The sequence below is a fragment of the Miniopterus schreibersii genome (assembly GCF_964146895.1).
Source record: "Miniopterus schreibersii genome assembly, chromosome: 11".
Taxonomy (NCBI): Eukaryota; Metazoa; Chordata; class Mammalia; order Chiroptera; family Miniopteridae; genus Miniopterus; species Miniopterus schreibersii.
This window is the reverse complement of record NC_138111.1, coordinates 5,953,579-5,969,769: the sequence shown is the minus strand read 5'-3', so window position 1 is coordinate 5,969,769 and position 16,191 is coordinate 5,953,579. Positions and strand designations below refer to the sequence as shown.

The 16,191-nt window shown below is 43.9% G+C and overlaps 1 protein-coding gene across 5 annotated transcripts in view; it reads left to right on the top strand.

The window, feature by feature from the left end:
* The window catches only part of GARNL3 (GTPase activating Rap/RanGAP domain like 3), a 94,450-nt gene that overhangs the window by 28,153 nt on the left and 50,106 nt on the right, over positions 1-16,191 (top strand). The gene's annotated exons all lie outside the window — the stretch shown is intronic.

The following is a 16,191-nucleotide window of genomic DNA, read 5'->3' as shown; positions in this document are numbered from 1 at the left end:
TCCTACTTGAATTCAAGCATATACTACAGGCTCGACTGTGCACCTGCCCAGGGCTGAATATTCTTGAAAATATAAAATAAGTAAAAGATGCTGTCCTTGTTCTTAAGGCGCTTCCTGCCCTTCAGCTGGGCTGATAAGATACATAAAATAGCTAAAGAATTAATTTAGTCACACAAAAGACACATTGAATGACTCAGTGCCAGTTCTGGGTCAGACACCATAAACTCAGACCACCACCTCCCCTGAAGGAGTGTGTGTGCAACTATAACTCAGGTTGGGAACTGGTAAATATTGTGAGAGGTACACTATAGGACTTTGCAGGGGTTGAGAGGAGGGAGGGAGCAGCCCATTGTGGCCAGGGATCTTGGGGAAGTGGCCTGGAAGGCCTCAAGGAATCTGAAGGATGTGGCTTAGTGGCAAAGAAGATAAGACAGTAAGATATTTTCCAATGTCGTGATTTGGGGCAGTGGTGTATTTGAAGGGCAGTGAGCACATGGTTCTGCCCAGCAGAGAGTGTAAAGCAGCAGAGCTTCGTGGTTATAAAGCAAGTAGGCTTTGGAATCAGAAAGGCCTGGGTTCCTATACCAGCTCCATCACTTGTTATCTCTGTGAACTTCTCTGAACCTCAGTGGTGCTTAAGGCCTGTGCTCTGAAATTATTCTGGTTTCATCATTTACTAGTGGTGTGATCTTGGACTTCTTTTGGCCTCAGTATTCTCATCTATGAAATGGGCATATTAATATTATCTACCTTATAGAGTTGTTAGAGGATCAAATGAGATAATTAATGCACAGAAGCATAATCCATGTTAACTAGCTATAGTAGTAAAGATGAAATGTGGTAGCAAAAGTAGAACCTTGACTCTCAGGTGAAGACTTTGAACCTGATCTGATAAGTAGTGTGGAGCTCTCATAAATAGTGGGAGTGGTGTTGGGGAGAGACAGCGCAGGATGAAAGATAGACCCTTTCTAGACTTGTGGAATTTGCAGAATATCAGACTGGAAGGTTCTTGAAAGCAGTGGTTTCAAACTTGAACAGGCATCAGAATGACCTGGAAACTTTATTAAAACAGCTTGCTGGACCCCATCCCCAGAGTTTCCAATTCAGTAGATCTGGGGTTAACCCAGAATTTTCCTCTCTAACAAGTTGCCAGATGATGTTGATGCTGCTGTTCCCAGGACCACACGGGAAGAAACCCTGCCTCTGGAGAATCCCAGACTAGTCATCCATTATCCCCAAAGTTCCCCAATCCAGTTGTTCAGGTTTTTATTTTGGAGCCATGACTTTGTGTGTGTAATTGACCTTTTAAAATATTGGAAAGTAAATTTTAAATACATTTTTAAATTCTATGCATAATGTCACCACCCTGCAGCAAGTGTTTTTGTCTCCTTTTGGTACCTTCTAGTCTTTACAGCTACAAATGTCCTTTCTGCACAGTGGTAATGAAATTACAGATTTCATTTTGCATTCTTCTTTCTCCATCTAACTGCATTTTGCAAATATCATCTTCTTACTATGTGGTCTTCGGTGTCTTTATTCTAATTGGCGCACGATTGCCCCAGATGGCGATAAATAGTTCTCTGTGTAACGGTTTCCTCCTTTTGTAACATCGGGTTGTCTCTAGTCTCCCCATGTGAGAAATGACACCCAGTGGCGGTTGGCGTGGTGGAGATAAAGGACGTGAGTGAAGTCCCATTTTTGCTGTCTAAGGATCTCTTGAAATCCTGACTGCAGTCCGAGGAAGGAGACGCGTCTCTCACCTATGAACCGCGGAGGATTATTAAATTAAACCCCCGGTTATGTGTTATGTTTATGAGAACGTGAATTGAACTTTTCTTACACCTGGTTTGATGAATATTCTTGGGAATCTCAAAGGTTGTGGGGGTTACCCAGGATTCTGTGCAATTGAAATTTTCGCATATACTTGTCCTGACCTTGAACAAATTAGGGGGAAGCCCTCGTGGAGAACTGAGCGTGGCTGCTCGAAGGGCTCAGGTGTCACTTGGGTGTGCATTTGGTGAGAGCGTGGGTGCTCCGCGCCCTGCAGACTCACGGGGAGGCTCTCCGCCCTGACGCAGCAGCTGTTCGCTGAAGGCCTGGCCCGGGCTGAGGGGAGGGAAAGGCGTCCTGCTCTCCTGGAGCTGTGGTCCAGCTTTAGAAACCCGCTGCCACGAACTGTGAGCCCGCAGCTGCTGCTTAACTGGCCCCGGCCGTGTTCCCTGCCTTAACAGAGGCCTGCCCAGTCCAGCTCCAGGGGGAAGTAATTCACCCGCACGAAGTGCAGAGAGGCCCTGGCCGCGTGTGGCTGGAAGCCACCAGAAGCTCCTCTGTTTCTGTAATGCCCCTGTGATTTCTCAGCTTCGCTTACCCTGCGTGCCTGTGCAGGTGCCTCTGTGCAGACCAGCTCCCCCTGACTGCCGGCTGCCTCTGTCCTGCCCATTTCTCCCAGCAGTGCAGCTTTCTTCATACTTTTTTTTTTTATTGTGGAAAAATATACACAACATAAAATTGACCATTTTTAAGTGTACATTCAGGGACATTAAGTACACTCAATCATGTTATGCAACCATCAATCACCACCATCCACTTTCAGAGCATTTTTTAATTACCCCAAACAGAAACCATCCCCATTACACAGTACATAACTCCATATCCCCTCCTCCCCGGCCCCATAACCTGTATTTTATTTTCTGTCACTCTGAATTTGTCTAGTCTAGGTACCTCATGCACGTGGAATTATATAATACCTGTCCTATTCTGTCTGGTTTATTTCACTTATCATAATATTTTCTAGGTTCATCTGTGGTATAGCATCTATCAGTGTTTCATTGCTTTTATGGTTGAATTATATTCCACTGTGTATATACCACATTTTGTTTATTCATTTATCGATGGATGCTGGTTTCTTACTTTTTAGCCATTGTGAATAATATTGCTATGAGCATGGGTGTACAGGTATGTGCTCAAGTCCCTGCATTCAATTCCTTTGGGTATATTAGCAAGGAGCGGAATACACATTTGACATTTCCACCAGCAATACACAAGGGTTCCAGTTTCCCCACATTCTCACCAACGCTTGTTATTTCTCCCTTTTTTATAGCCACACTAGTGGGTGTGAAGTGGTACCCCCTAGTTGTTTTGACTTTCCTTACACTAATGAGTAATGATGCTGAGATCTTCTCATGTGTTTATTGGCCATTTGTGTATCTTCTTTGGAGAAATGCTATTCAAATCCTTTGACCATTTTTTAACGGGTTGTTTGTTTTGTTATTGTTGACTTGTAGGAGTTCTTAATATATTCTGGATATTAATTCCTTATCAGATATATGATTTGCAAATATTTTCTCTTCTTTTGTGGGTTGACTTTTACTCTGTTGGCAGTGTTCTTTGATGCACAAGTTTTTAGTTTTCGTGAAGTCCAATTATCTATTTTTTTCTTTTGTTGCCTGAACTTTTAGTATCATATCCAAGAAATCATTGCCAAATCCAGTGTCATGAAGATTTCTCCATACGTTTTCTTCTTAGAGTTTTATAGTTGCAGCTTTTGCGTTTATGTCTTTGATCCGTTTTAAGTTTTGTATGTGGTATTAGGTAAGGGTCCAGCTTCATTCTTTTGCATGTGAATATCCAGCTTTTCCAGCACCATTTGTTGAAAAGACTGTCCTTTTCCCATTGAATGCTCTTGATACCCTTGTTGAATATCAATTGACCATGTATGCAAGGGGCAATTTCTGAGCTTTCTCTTCTGTTTCATTGAACTATATGTCTGTCCTTATGCCAGAGTGATGTTTTAAAATATTGATAATACCATGTCTTTTCTTTCTAAAAACCCTTCATTGGCTGCCCATTGCACTTCACATCCAGATCCTTCACGAAGTCCTACGAGAGCCTGCGTGATCCCTGCCCTGCCCCACCTCTCATGCCTTCTCCCCTGCCACTCACGCACCGTGCTCCAGACATCTGGCCTTATTTTGGTCTCTAGAACACATAGAGTTCTTGTCTGTTTCAGGGCCTTTGCACTTACTGTTTCTTCTCCCTGGAATAGGCTTCCCCAGCACTTCTCAGGGCTGGTCTCAGTCTAAGTGCCACCTCCTCAGAGAGGCCTCCCTGACTACCCTACCTAAAGTAGTCCCCCTCTCTGTGTTATTCATTCTCTACTCAGCATCCTATTTATTTTCTTTATAGAATTTATCACAGTCTGTATTTATTTCATTGATTTGTTTGGTAACTACTCTCTCATCCACTAGAGATAGTTCCTTCTCTCATCCACAAGGAACCATGGCTGTCTTGTTCACTCTTGCATTCTAGGCTCTGTCACATAATAAGTTCTCATTAAATGTTCTTTATTACTAACTTGATTTCCAGCCCCCAGTCTCCCTGGTCTTACAGCTCTGTTACCCATTATAGTCTGTTCTAATTTCAAAATCCAGGTAGCACATTATGGATTGGCTGCTCTGGGTCAGGTATCTATCCCTGATTCACACAGTTGGGTTCAGGGTAGTGGGGTCATGTGATATGAACAGGGCCTCCCAGCTCCTCAGCAGAGTCTGTGGACAGGGCAGATTCTCTCTGAAGAAAATGTAGGCAACAGTCAGTTTCAAAGAGCAGGAGCTGGGCAGGAATCCCCCTGAATGTGTCTCTTGCATCCCCTCATAGAGTAGATGATTTAAAAGCTCAAACTCAGAGCACCTGGTAAAAATGTCTTCCTCTGCTAGTGGACTCTTATCCCTGACACTTTTTAAGTCCTATAAACAAGGGCATAGACGATCAGCTCCCTAAGAGCAGGAGTCGCGGCTCTTTGTTTACCCGTATGCCTGGTAACCAGCACAGTGCCCAGCACTCGGTACTTAGTAAGCACTGGTTGAATGAGCCGATGGTTCAGTTTGGTCGAAGTTAGAGAGGAGTCTAACCCATCAAAAAATATAGAAAGGAAAGGAAAAACAAGCCTCTTTGATTCCCCCTCCCCCCCAATGCAGTTCGACTCATTAGCTCGCAGTGCTTTCCGTCCAACGCGAATGCCATTTTTCTTCCCGATGGTCTCGTGACAGCCTTCTGAGCAAGGCACAGCAATTACACCATCGACCACTCTTCATCACTGTGTATTGAAACCTGTCAGGAACAGCATCAGACCGTTTGTAGCTTTCATTGATCTTTTCTTGGCCTTTGACTCAGTGGAAAAGACACTGCTGTGTTATGAATGATAAATGGCATGGAAACAATGTGGACCCCTGCACAGCCTACATCGTGCTACTTCTCGGGAAGTCACAATCTGCAAGTGATTTCAAGTCAGGATAAAACAGGGTAGAGTATTGTCTGTTCCTTTGTCAACTTGAACCTTAATGACTGAAGCCCGCATTGGTCGAGCTGCCTGCTCCCTGCCGTATCTGAAAGGAACCTGTCACTGCTCCTCTCTGAGGAGAGCGTGGTTTTGTTGTTACGGACTCAGGGGAGCCTCAGAGGGTATTTGTCTGTGCTATTAAATTATTATCAAAAGAAGGGTTTACTGTAGACTTGCCCAGCATCTGCAGATTTTCACATTTGAGGTTTCAACTGATCGAGGACTCCTGAAGCCTGGCGTGTGCTCACCTGTACTTTTGCTCAGGCACAGATCTGAATCAAGAGTGTGGGCTGTGTGCAGAAAGATGACTCTTGGCTAATGAGTGATTTAGCTGCGTGTCCAGTATCCCTAACTCAGCGCAGCTTTGTTCTCTATTTAGAGTTGAGTAGGCTTTTTTTTGTTTTCATGGGCATTTTATGGGAGAAATTATATTCTATGTGGTATTACCAAATTGAGAGATTAGCAAAGGTACCAGCATAGTTCCCTCAGGAACATCAAAACGTCAGGACTTCAACATTCTACAGCTGGAGCCATGTTGACAGATGTTCTCAGTATGTAACTGCTCGGGTGTAAGCTTTTAGAGCAGGTTGACTCACGTAGGTACCACAGCGTTTATCTCAGCACATTCACCAGTAAGTTAACCTAGTTGAAAGCTGTAGGGGCTTTGGGGGGCATTTTTGATGCCTCTGTGGGCGATGGCAATGCTGACTTTGAACCTTTTCCAAGACTAAAATTATTGCAACTATTTTTGGTGAGGTAGAACTTGGAGACCTTAACCATATAATTATTTATGCATCAGAATAGAACCAGAAATCTTTTGTTAAGATTATTATTGTGTTATTGTTATTATTAGTTTCAACATTTATGGAATGCTTACTGTGTACCAGTCACCGAATACATGCTTTAGGTGCATTTACCTGTTTAATACTCAGAGCCCTAGACGGCAGGTATTATTTGATCATGCCTCACACTTTGGGTGCTCAGAAGACATTTGTAGACATTTGTAGACATTGAATGGATCCCCATTTAACTGCTGATTTCAAAGAGGTCCTACAGCTAGTGAGTGGAGAAAGAGAGAGAGCAAGAGAGTGAAAGAGCGCAAGCACACCCCTCCCCAAGGGCACTTGACTCTCTCCCACATGACCAGGTATTAGCTGCTAGAAGATGAGTTTTGCTAAAAATCTGGTGTCTGATAAATTCTTTTTCTTTTCTTAAAACTTTTATATTTCTTCCCATTCTTTGCGTGCTAAGTGTGCCTGTGCATGCTGATATACTTTTCTGATTATAAAAGGAATACATGCTCATTATAAAACATTTGAAATGTACCAAAAAGCACAAGAAAATTAAATTCATCTGTAATCCTACCACCTATGGATAATCACTGTTAAGATTTAGTGTAGTAATTAAATTTAGTAATTAAATTTATATACAGAATGGCTTTACATATTTTATTGTGCTTCTTTACTTAAAAACAAAGTATAATAATCTTTTGAAGGCATAGATACTCTTCTACAAACAATTTTGTCTCCTCCCATCCAAGTCTCTTATTTCTTCTTCATGTCTAATTGTGTTGGCTACTATTGGAGAACAACAATAAATATCATGGTTGCAGGCATCCCTGTCCTAGAGTTCCAGGGAAGTTTTTTAGGCAGTACATGAGAGTAGCTTTTCTCCATCGTTACATATCTAAGAATATCTCAGGTTATGCCTTCCACAAGAACAACTTGGCTGGTTTTAAATTTCTGAGTCATCACCTCTTTCTCTTAAAACTTCACAAATTTCTGTTAGTTTCATGTTAGTTTCCTAGGCCTGCTGTAACAAATTACCACAAACCAAATGGCTTAGAAAAACAGAAAAAATTTTCTCTCATAGTTCTAGAGGCTAGAAGGTCCAGAATTAAGATATTAGCAGGGCCGTGCTCCCTCTCTGAAGGCTCTAGGGGGAAATCAGTCCTTGCTTCTTTTAGGTTCTGGGATTGCCAGCCATCCCTGACCCCCTTTGGCTGGCAGCCACATCCCTCCAGTCTCCGGTACTGTCATCATATGGCCTTCTTTCCCAAGCCTCTATGTCTGCACCTCTCTTTTCTCTTATAAAGTCACCAGCCATTGGACTTAGCCCCCCCCCCCAACCTGTATGAGCCCATCTTAATTATACCTTAATTATACTTGCAGAGAGGTCTGCAAGTGAGGGCACATTCTGAGGTTCCAGGTGGATGTAAATTTTAGGGAGACGCTCTTCTGCCCTTGAGTGTTCTTAAGAGAAGTCCGAGGTATATTAATTGATTTTCTTTCTTGGTAACCTTTCCTGTCTGGATTTTTCTCAGATATTTTCCTCTATTCCTTTATTCTTTTATTTTAAAATTGTTTCCTATGATTTCGTATGTGTTTCTCTTTTCATTAACTTTGCCAAGAACATTGCATCTTAGTGATTCTTAGACCCGGCTCTTCTGTCGGGGCTGAGTATTTTCTTCTGCTCTATCTGTCAGTATTGCTCATTTCCCCCCCGAAGCAGTAAGAAAGGCCTTTTGTCCTGTCCTCCGTACTGTCTTTTCTTCCTCCTAGTATTTCGCTCCGTTTCATTCTGGAAAGACGTCTCCGACGATGGCCTTATTACCGTCCGTGCCCTGCAGTGAACGTGTAGCTCTCCTCCAGTGAGGGTTTCCTTCGGCTATTTGCAGATTTTAGTCCTTTCTTCCTTTATCTTCCCCACTTCCACCAGCTTTATACACTCATTGCAGAGATCACATCTTCTGTCTTATAAAATTTTCTAAAATTTTATTTTGGTTTTATTGTAAAAGTGATATATTTCCTTTTTTAGTTTTCAGGATCATATGTAGCATTTTTTTTCAAAGCTCCATGTTGGATTTTTTTTTTTTCTTTTTTTACAAAATCTTCAAACAAAGAGAGCTATTCAGACGGCGTGTTTGTCAACAGACAGCGCGCATAGACGCCCCTCAGCTGTCGCCGTCCGTTTAGGGGCCGCGGCTCCGCTGCCCACGGCGCAGGGCGGCCTGATCACCAGTGTCCCCGCGGCGCGGCCTTGCGGAGCTCTGCTGGAGCGCGACAGGCTGCTCCCCGGGCTTGGCTTGTGGCTGCTCTGAACCGGTGGCTCCAGAACTTACACATCTGGAGGGGCTCAGGGGGCTACAGGCAGCAGTCTGGTTGGAAGAGGAGGAATGTCCGCTCAGCTCTGTACATAAGCCGGAGAAAACGGTAGATTCAGGAGCTGGATGGAGATTATGAAGAGGGGAAATCTCTCCCCATCCCCAGCCACGCTTTGGTGCCAACTGCTCTGCCCCTGGGATGCTTCCTGTCATCCCCCCACCTGTGGCACTTTGCTTCTGAAGACTGCATTTTCTAAAATGGATGTTCCCTTCCTCCCGCTGACTTCCCACCCAGTGTTTTCTTGGAGAGATGCTAGTTTGGCTGCGGCCACCTCAAAATGCAGTGCCCGTGCAGTGACAGGATGGCTCCCAGTGTTTTAGTTTGACTGTCTAGCCCCAGTGTCTCCTAACCAAGATGAGAGAGCGGAGGGAAGGATGAAGTGCCCTCGGATTCCTCTGCTAGCCACAGGTTTGCTGTTTGGGCAGTAAAGCCAGTGACCAGCCATGCTTTCAGTTCTTTGTCATTGGCTCTATAGTAAGTAGAAATGCCCTGATATTTGGCCACAGGGCAGGCAGCTTTCTTTAGACTCATGAATTGTCATCTTTTGTGCCAAATCTTTGTACAGGTATTTTACTGGGATCCCAGGGGCTGCTAGTCAGGTGTTATTTTAATGAGGAAACCAAGATAGATATATTTTGAAAGGAGGGTTAGATGACAGTACTCATCCTTACTTGCCTCACATTTCTCAGTAAAATAGGTAGAAAGGTCATCTCTTAAAAGAAAGGGTGTTCCTGGGATGGTGACCGACAAGGACAAGACAGGAGTTGTCATGGGAAGTGAAAAAGGAATGGGTGAAAGAAGTGAGGATCTCGCCATGGTCAAGAGCATGCGCTTGTGGTGGGCCTGGCCGGATGGAAGCATTTGTTTCTCTGAGCAGAGAGACAAGGAAAGGGGAGAGTTTTCTGGGTGGGTGATGGAGAGCTGGGACTTGGCTCAGGGGGCACGAGAAGTCAGCAGCGTGCAAGATCTGTGTGTCGGTCAGTGCAGTGTTGATGTGATTCTCCACAGACGCCCAGCTAGAACGTGTACCAAAAAGAGTCAGAGTGGGTTACAAGCTGGCTACTGTCGTCACGGAGCTACACCAGCGCATGTGAGAGCATATTGGGTTTTCGTAACGGGTGGCAAAGCCACGAAGTCAAAGGAAGTTATTAGATTTGACAAAGCAGAAGGCTATGAGCTCAGAACATCGGATCGATCACTGTGATGGATGGTGAGTTTGCTAAAGATGGCAGCCAAGGATTGACAATGGTTAAAAAAACCTGAGCCCAGATCCGAGGCCTTGGTGGTTCTCCTTTAGGCCTGGACCCTCCCTCTTCCAACATACGCACACATACTTTTTTTTATGGAAACATTTAAACTTTCACCCCTCTGAACAGCACTTTCTAATTCAGGGGTGGTGTGTGTGTGTGTGTGTGTGTGTGTGTGTGTGTGTGTGTTGGCGGAGGGGGGTGGTTGAGAGCTGGGACTCTCTCTGTGGTCTGTGGTCTGCATATACAGGGTCAAATGGATCTTCTTTGTATTTTTTTAAAAAATCTGCTTGTGTTAGAAATCATTTCTCAGAGGTCCCGTATATCTTCCAGAATAAATTGCATTACAGCAATGAAACCTTCTCCAGTTCCCCGAGGCAGAGTTGGCTGTCCAGCCTCTGACCTCCCCCAGCACCCCATTCGTGCTTCTGTTGTGGCATCTAACCAAGTTGTGTGGTGATTTATCTGTTTATGTCTCTCTCTCCTCCTGGTCTTCATGTTCCTCCAGGCCAGGGATCGTGTTGCATTTGTCTTTGTAAGTCCAGCAGTTAGTACAGGCCTGGAAAAAGAGGTTCTTGATAATGCTTGCTAGACAGACAAATGTTTAAACAGAGCTTCTGCGAGTTTAAATACAGGATTAAAATGGTCTAATTATACTGACTAATAATAAGCAGAGCATTTTCTATTGATTATATTATTATATATGCTGTTTAACATTTATTGAGCACTTCCTATGTCCAGGCACCTTTCTAGACTCATTACATGTTTTATTTTATTGAATCACCTCCACAAGCCTAGAAGTGGCTACAATCATTGTCCCCATTTTCAAGATAAGGAAACTCAAATTTAGAAAGGAAAGAAATAAGTGATCTGCCCTAGATCACAAAGCTAAGTGTGGATCTGAGATTGGACCTGGTCAGTGGAGTACCAAAACCCACAGTCATAGCTGCTCATTTCAAAGAGAGGAGGGGGGAGGATGGATCTGAAATATTATTTTGAAGGCACACTTTACGTAAACTTTCGGAGATTTTATTCTGGGTTAAAATACTGTTTCTGAGTTATATACTTGACTGTCTCGTGCACAGTGCATGGTAAACAGAGACTGCAGGGAGTCCTAGCCCTGCTTTAGAAGGAAACCGGCACCAACCCAAAGCAACAGCAATTACGCAGAGAGGAAGAGAATCTTTTGCTTTTGGAAAATTATGCATTTGTATTAATTTAGGAAATATTCTCCTGTAATTGCCTATAATATTAAACTAGTGATACTTTTATTTACAGTAGTTAATGAATAATATTTTATGCTTCCTGTTTTTTATTTTTTTTCTAAATTAATTTGTTCAATCATACAAATAGATGTTATTACTTGGATGTTACTTTCTTCCAGAAACAAAACATCTAATACATTGAACACTGTTACCATTTTGGCTGGTATTGGACCAAAGCCTCTATTCAGGATGTTAGATTACACGAGTTTCCGCTGTTTTTAGTGTATTTAACTCATTGAAGGAGTGTCAGCCTGAGACATGATTTGATCCTGGTCACCCAGCGTTGCATCCTGTGCAGTAGAACCTCCCTATGGAAATGTGTGATCTGTCTGGTGTGGTGGTCTCATGTAGCTATTGCACTTGGAACATGACTGAGTAACTGAATGTTTTTCATTTTATTTGAATTACTTTAAAATTAAATGTAAATGGTGCCAGTTGCTATAGTATTGGACAGTGCGGGGATGCTACAGCAGCCCTTCCCAGTGCCTGGCAGATGCCAGCCACATCATCGGGTTTGCCTTTTCCTTTTTCTCTTGGTGTGTGACCAAGTCAGATGTAAGACAAAATTAGGTAAAACAAAACGGAAGTCCTGCCCTCCTTTCCTAGCATTGCTGATGTTAAATACATGTTAACACTCCCAAATTCTGCACCAAAACAAATGCAAGAGAATTGGGCTCCTTCCTCCTCTAAGGCTCCACTGCCCTGCTTTCCTGTGAGTGAGCGGGCCCTGGGGGGGGCGGGGGGGCGGCTGCCCTGCGCCCCGTCAGGAAGCCCACTGGGCCCGGCGGCCTCTATGGGGTAGTGTTCTCACACCTTGATCAGTTCTACAAATAGTTCTTGGCATACTCTGGTTTCTTTCTCGTCTTAAAATGATTTTCATTGTGAATATTTTCCTAGAACATTTTTGTTTCATTGCAGTTTGGGGTAATACTTGCATAGTTTCATATAGCATCCCTTGTGCTTTTAAAAACCTCTCTCTTCTTAGTGGTTGTATTTCCTTTATTATCACTCTGTGTGTGTGTGTGTTCTTTGTTTGTAAAATCAGACTTGCTGGTGATCTCTTGCATGTGTTTATCGATTCCACTGTCTTTCTAGATCTATAATTCCTGTCTGATCTTTTATTGATTCCCTGCCCTTCTTTCCTGGGTTCATCTCATTGTTCTTTATTGTATCTTCTAGAGATTAATGAGTAGTTCATTGTTTTTAATCTTTCTGGTTTAATAATGAAATCATTTAAGATTATGAACTTTACTATAAATATAGTATCTAGTGCATTATATGTTTTACTATATTCTGTTCTCATTGTTGATATCTGAATAGCATCCAATTTTAGTTTCCCTGTTTGACCCAAGAGCTTTTTCAGATGTGTATTTTTTAATTCCCAAACTTTTTTAGCCTTTGATATGAATTTTTCAATCAGTGGCAATATGCTAAAAAATTATCTGCACTGTTCCTGTTTTATAGAATTTATTCATGTTTGCTTTCTATCTAATATTTGATGATTTTTTAAGAGTTTAGTTGAGCCCGGCCGGGCTTGGCTCAGTGGTTGAGCGTTGACCTAGGATCCACGCAATCAGGGTTCGATTCCCAGTCAGGGCACATGCCCAGGTTGTGGGCTCGATCAATGACTCTCTCATCATTGATGTTTCTATCTCTCTCTCCCTCTCCTTTCCTCTCTCTGAAATCAATAAAATATATATTTAAAAAAAAAAAAAAGTTTAGTCAATGTTCTTAAAAGGTATATATTCTCTGTATTATTCCTCTATAAATTCTTACTGGTTTTTGCCTTAACTTATCAGAAAGAAACATACTAAAATTTCCCATTACAATTATAGTTTTATAAACTCCTATTTGTAATAGTTTTTGTTTTATAATAAGTGTCTATAATTATTATATTTGGGGGATGGATGGATTTACCTATCCATGTACTATAATAATCTTTTTAAATTTGGTATTTTTTAAGTTCTACCATCTGATTTTATTATTCCCTCATCATTTTCTTTCCTTTTTTCCCATCTCACCATGAATATTTTTTTCTTTCCTTCCTCTTTTGTGATTATTTTATTGTATTTAATCTGTTTCATGCTGGTCATTGGATTTCACTTATGTTCCAATCTTCGAGTCTCATTTTCCTGTTAACAGGGGAGTGTAGCACATTCATATTTGTTGAAATGTCTGTGCTGTTCTTTCTCCCTGTTGACCTCTAGGGAGGTTCCAGGTTCCCCTTTCTCCACTTCCACATTGTGCCCCCTCCCTCACTTCACCGTCAGGAGTGCGGATCCTGATTGAGCAGATTAAGAACACATCTTACTGAACTCCTGGGTGGGCAGAGCTGCATTCACAAAGGTCAGAGCACACAGGGGAATGTACTCTTTAGACACTCCTCCCAGAAGAGTGACAAAGGGCCGGAGATGCTCCTATGTGAGGAGGCCAACAGCTCCCCCGCTCTGCTGGCTTCAGAGTGGGAAGATCTCAGACTGCCTTGCTCTCAACTTTGTTTCTAAACCGTTCAGGCCAGTCTACAAACTGATTTTCTAATTGACTCTCTTGGGAGCATTTTTTCTGAGTCTCTAATTTTTGGTTCAGTGTGGTCACTGTGAATGTGGTCTGCATTTCAAAATTCAGAAGCCATGCTTTGCATCTTGAAAGCTGATCACAGATTGTTCCATTTCATAGATCCACTATCCTTCCAAATCACTGCAATAATTAGCCGCTGCCTGAAATTTCCTTGTGTTTTTGCAGTAAATTTGTTGCAAAGAACATCTGCTCTGATACCTCAGATCAGGTTCCACGTTGTAAATTATGGACTCATCATAGGTTTGGTGATTTTTCTTTGTTCTTCCTTATAGGGTATATTAGTTGGCTTAGAACATCACATTGCAGTTAAGACAAGTTTATTCACTGCCACATCCAGCCAGACAGCCTGTCAGTGGGTGGCTCTGCCCCACACCTGCGGGCTCATGATGAATCCACTGTCTTCACTGTGGACGTCAAGGTCTCTTCAGTCATCAAGGTCCTGGCCAGTGGAGAGGGAAAGAAGGTGTGGGAGAGACATGCCCTCTCTGAAGGATCTAGGTCCCCACATGCCACTTGGAACTTCAACCCAGCTTTAGGTGGAGAGAATTAAGTCAAAAGGCCACCTGGAGGGAAACGTGGTCTAGCTCCAGTTCCATTACTGTGGGATGTGGCAGGCATGGATTTTGGTGGCAGTCAGAACTCTGTACCATGTTGAAAGAGTTGGGGGAGAAGGTTCTAGGTAGGGCGGCATTGGCCATTGAGGTGGGTTTTGGAGACTGTACCATTCCTGAGCCAGATCTCCTTCCAGCGAAAGGAAGAGTTTATAGATTTTTATAGTTTTAATTGGTCGGATCAGAGGTTTATGAGAATAATAAAAGGAAAACTGCTGATAGAAATGGCTTCTCTGCTGTGTTAAAAGGATTTTTCCCTGTGGTGGTATTTTTTTTATCTCCTAGTTCACTGGAGCACTGTCTCTGTTCACATCAGCTGGCGTACCAGCCCTCCCCAGGCACCAGCCCTCCCCAGGCACCAGCCTCCAGGGCACCCTCTGCTCTATGAGGCCAGCGGCCTGAGCCAGCTGCGGCGGTGGGGGCTGCCATTCTGCATGCAGCCCGGATCATTGTCCCAGTGTGACCGGAGATGGCCCTCCCACCCACTGCCTGGGCACCCACCCTCACATCCTCAGGCTCCGTCAGCATGAGCTCAGGGCTGCTAGCTTGACCCGCCGGGTTTGATTAAGTCACCACTCGGGCTGACTCCCCCTTGCGCCATGATTCAGGTTACTTGGCCTGTCTTTCACTTCGTTTCTTGTGTGAGTGATGAATTTCTCTGGTTTCCAGGACTGGCATAGATCTTCCTCAGTTTTATATTCCTTTGGTCATTTCAGTGGGAATTTGGCCATTGCCTATTGCCATATTTCTTGTTTGGTAAATATTTTGTGAATATCTATACTATGTCAGGCAGTGTGCTTAGCTGGGGGGTGGGGGGGAAGGCAGTGGTGAGAAGAAACGTAGTCCCTGTCTTTGTGAAGCTTCTCAGGGGGGCGTAGAGGGAGTGTGTGAGGAGAGACAGGCATGAAAGGAACAATCCACAAAGAAATGGAATCACAGCTCCGAGGATGCTCCAGGACTCACACAGCAGGCGCATTTCCCAGGCGCTGAGGTCAGGGAAGCCCATGCAGTGGGGCTTCGGGGAAACTGAGTGATGAGTAGGCGTTCACGAGGGGGGATGGGGGAGGAGGCATCCCAGCTGAGGGAGTGAGGTGTGCAGGTCCTCTGGAGGGGCGCTGGGATGGACGGGACTGCGGGCGATCAGGTTTGCAGTTTGCGAAGCCGCCTGGGCTTCGGTGTGAGGAGTGGGCGGGAGAGAAGCAACATTGGGTTGATGTATGGGCTGGCTAGGGGGTGGTTTCAGCCACCCGGGTGAGAGGAGATGGTGGCTTGGGTGAAGATGGCGATGGTGGAGATGGTAAAGGGGACAGAGTAAGCAGGTTGGCCTGAGGTCTGAGTTCAGTGTCTGGGTTTCACGATTGTAAGTTCAGAGGGAGCTAAGTACTTTCTAACCATCAAATCATCAAACATGTCCTTTTTTCCTTTCTTCTTCTTGGACCTTGTAAGCAAGATAAGCAATAAGCTTCCTGCTCTAATCTCAGCAAAGGAAAAGGGCTTTATTGCCTGTGCCTGCCAGTGTCTGGAATATGGTTGGTAGATGTTTAGTTTATATACCTTGTGTGAATGAATGAGTGAATCATTGCATGACTGTCCACTCTTCTTCCAAGCCTTCAGGCTCTGGATGAGCCCGGCCACAGTGAGGACCAGCTTTCCCAACCTCTGATTCAGGGTGTGTGCTCCCCTCCCCTCAGAGACCGATGTCAGGCATTAGTAATTGATGGCAGCTTTTCCCCCCCCAACCCTCGATGTGGCCTCAGAATGCTTCCCCCGAAGCCATGGAGGCAGCCTATCCCAGTAACACTCGACTTGAAACCTATTTGCTATTCTCTCTATTTTAACAGTGAGTGGAAGCTCACAAGCAAAGAAGGAATTAACACTGAATCCTCTATGCTTCCCCTGCTAAAATGGCAGTAACCCCAGGAGACCTCAGTTCCTCATGCTCTGGTACTTTAGAATCAGCCTCTGTAAAGTTAGGAAACAGCCCACAAG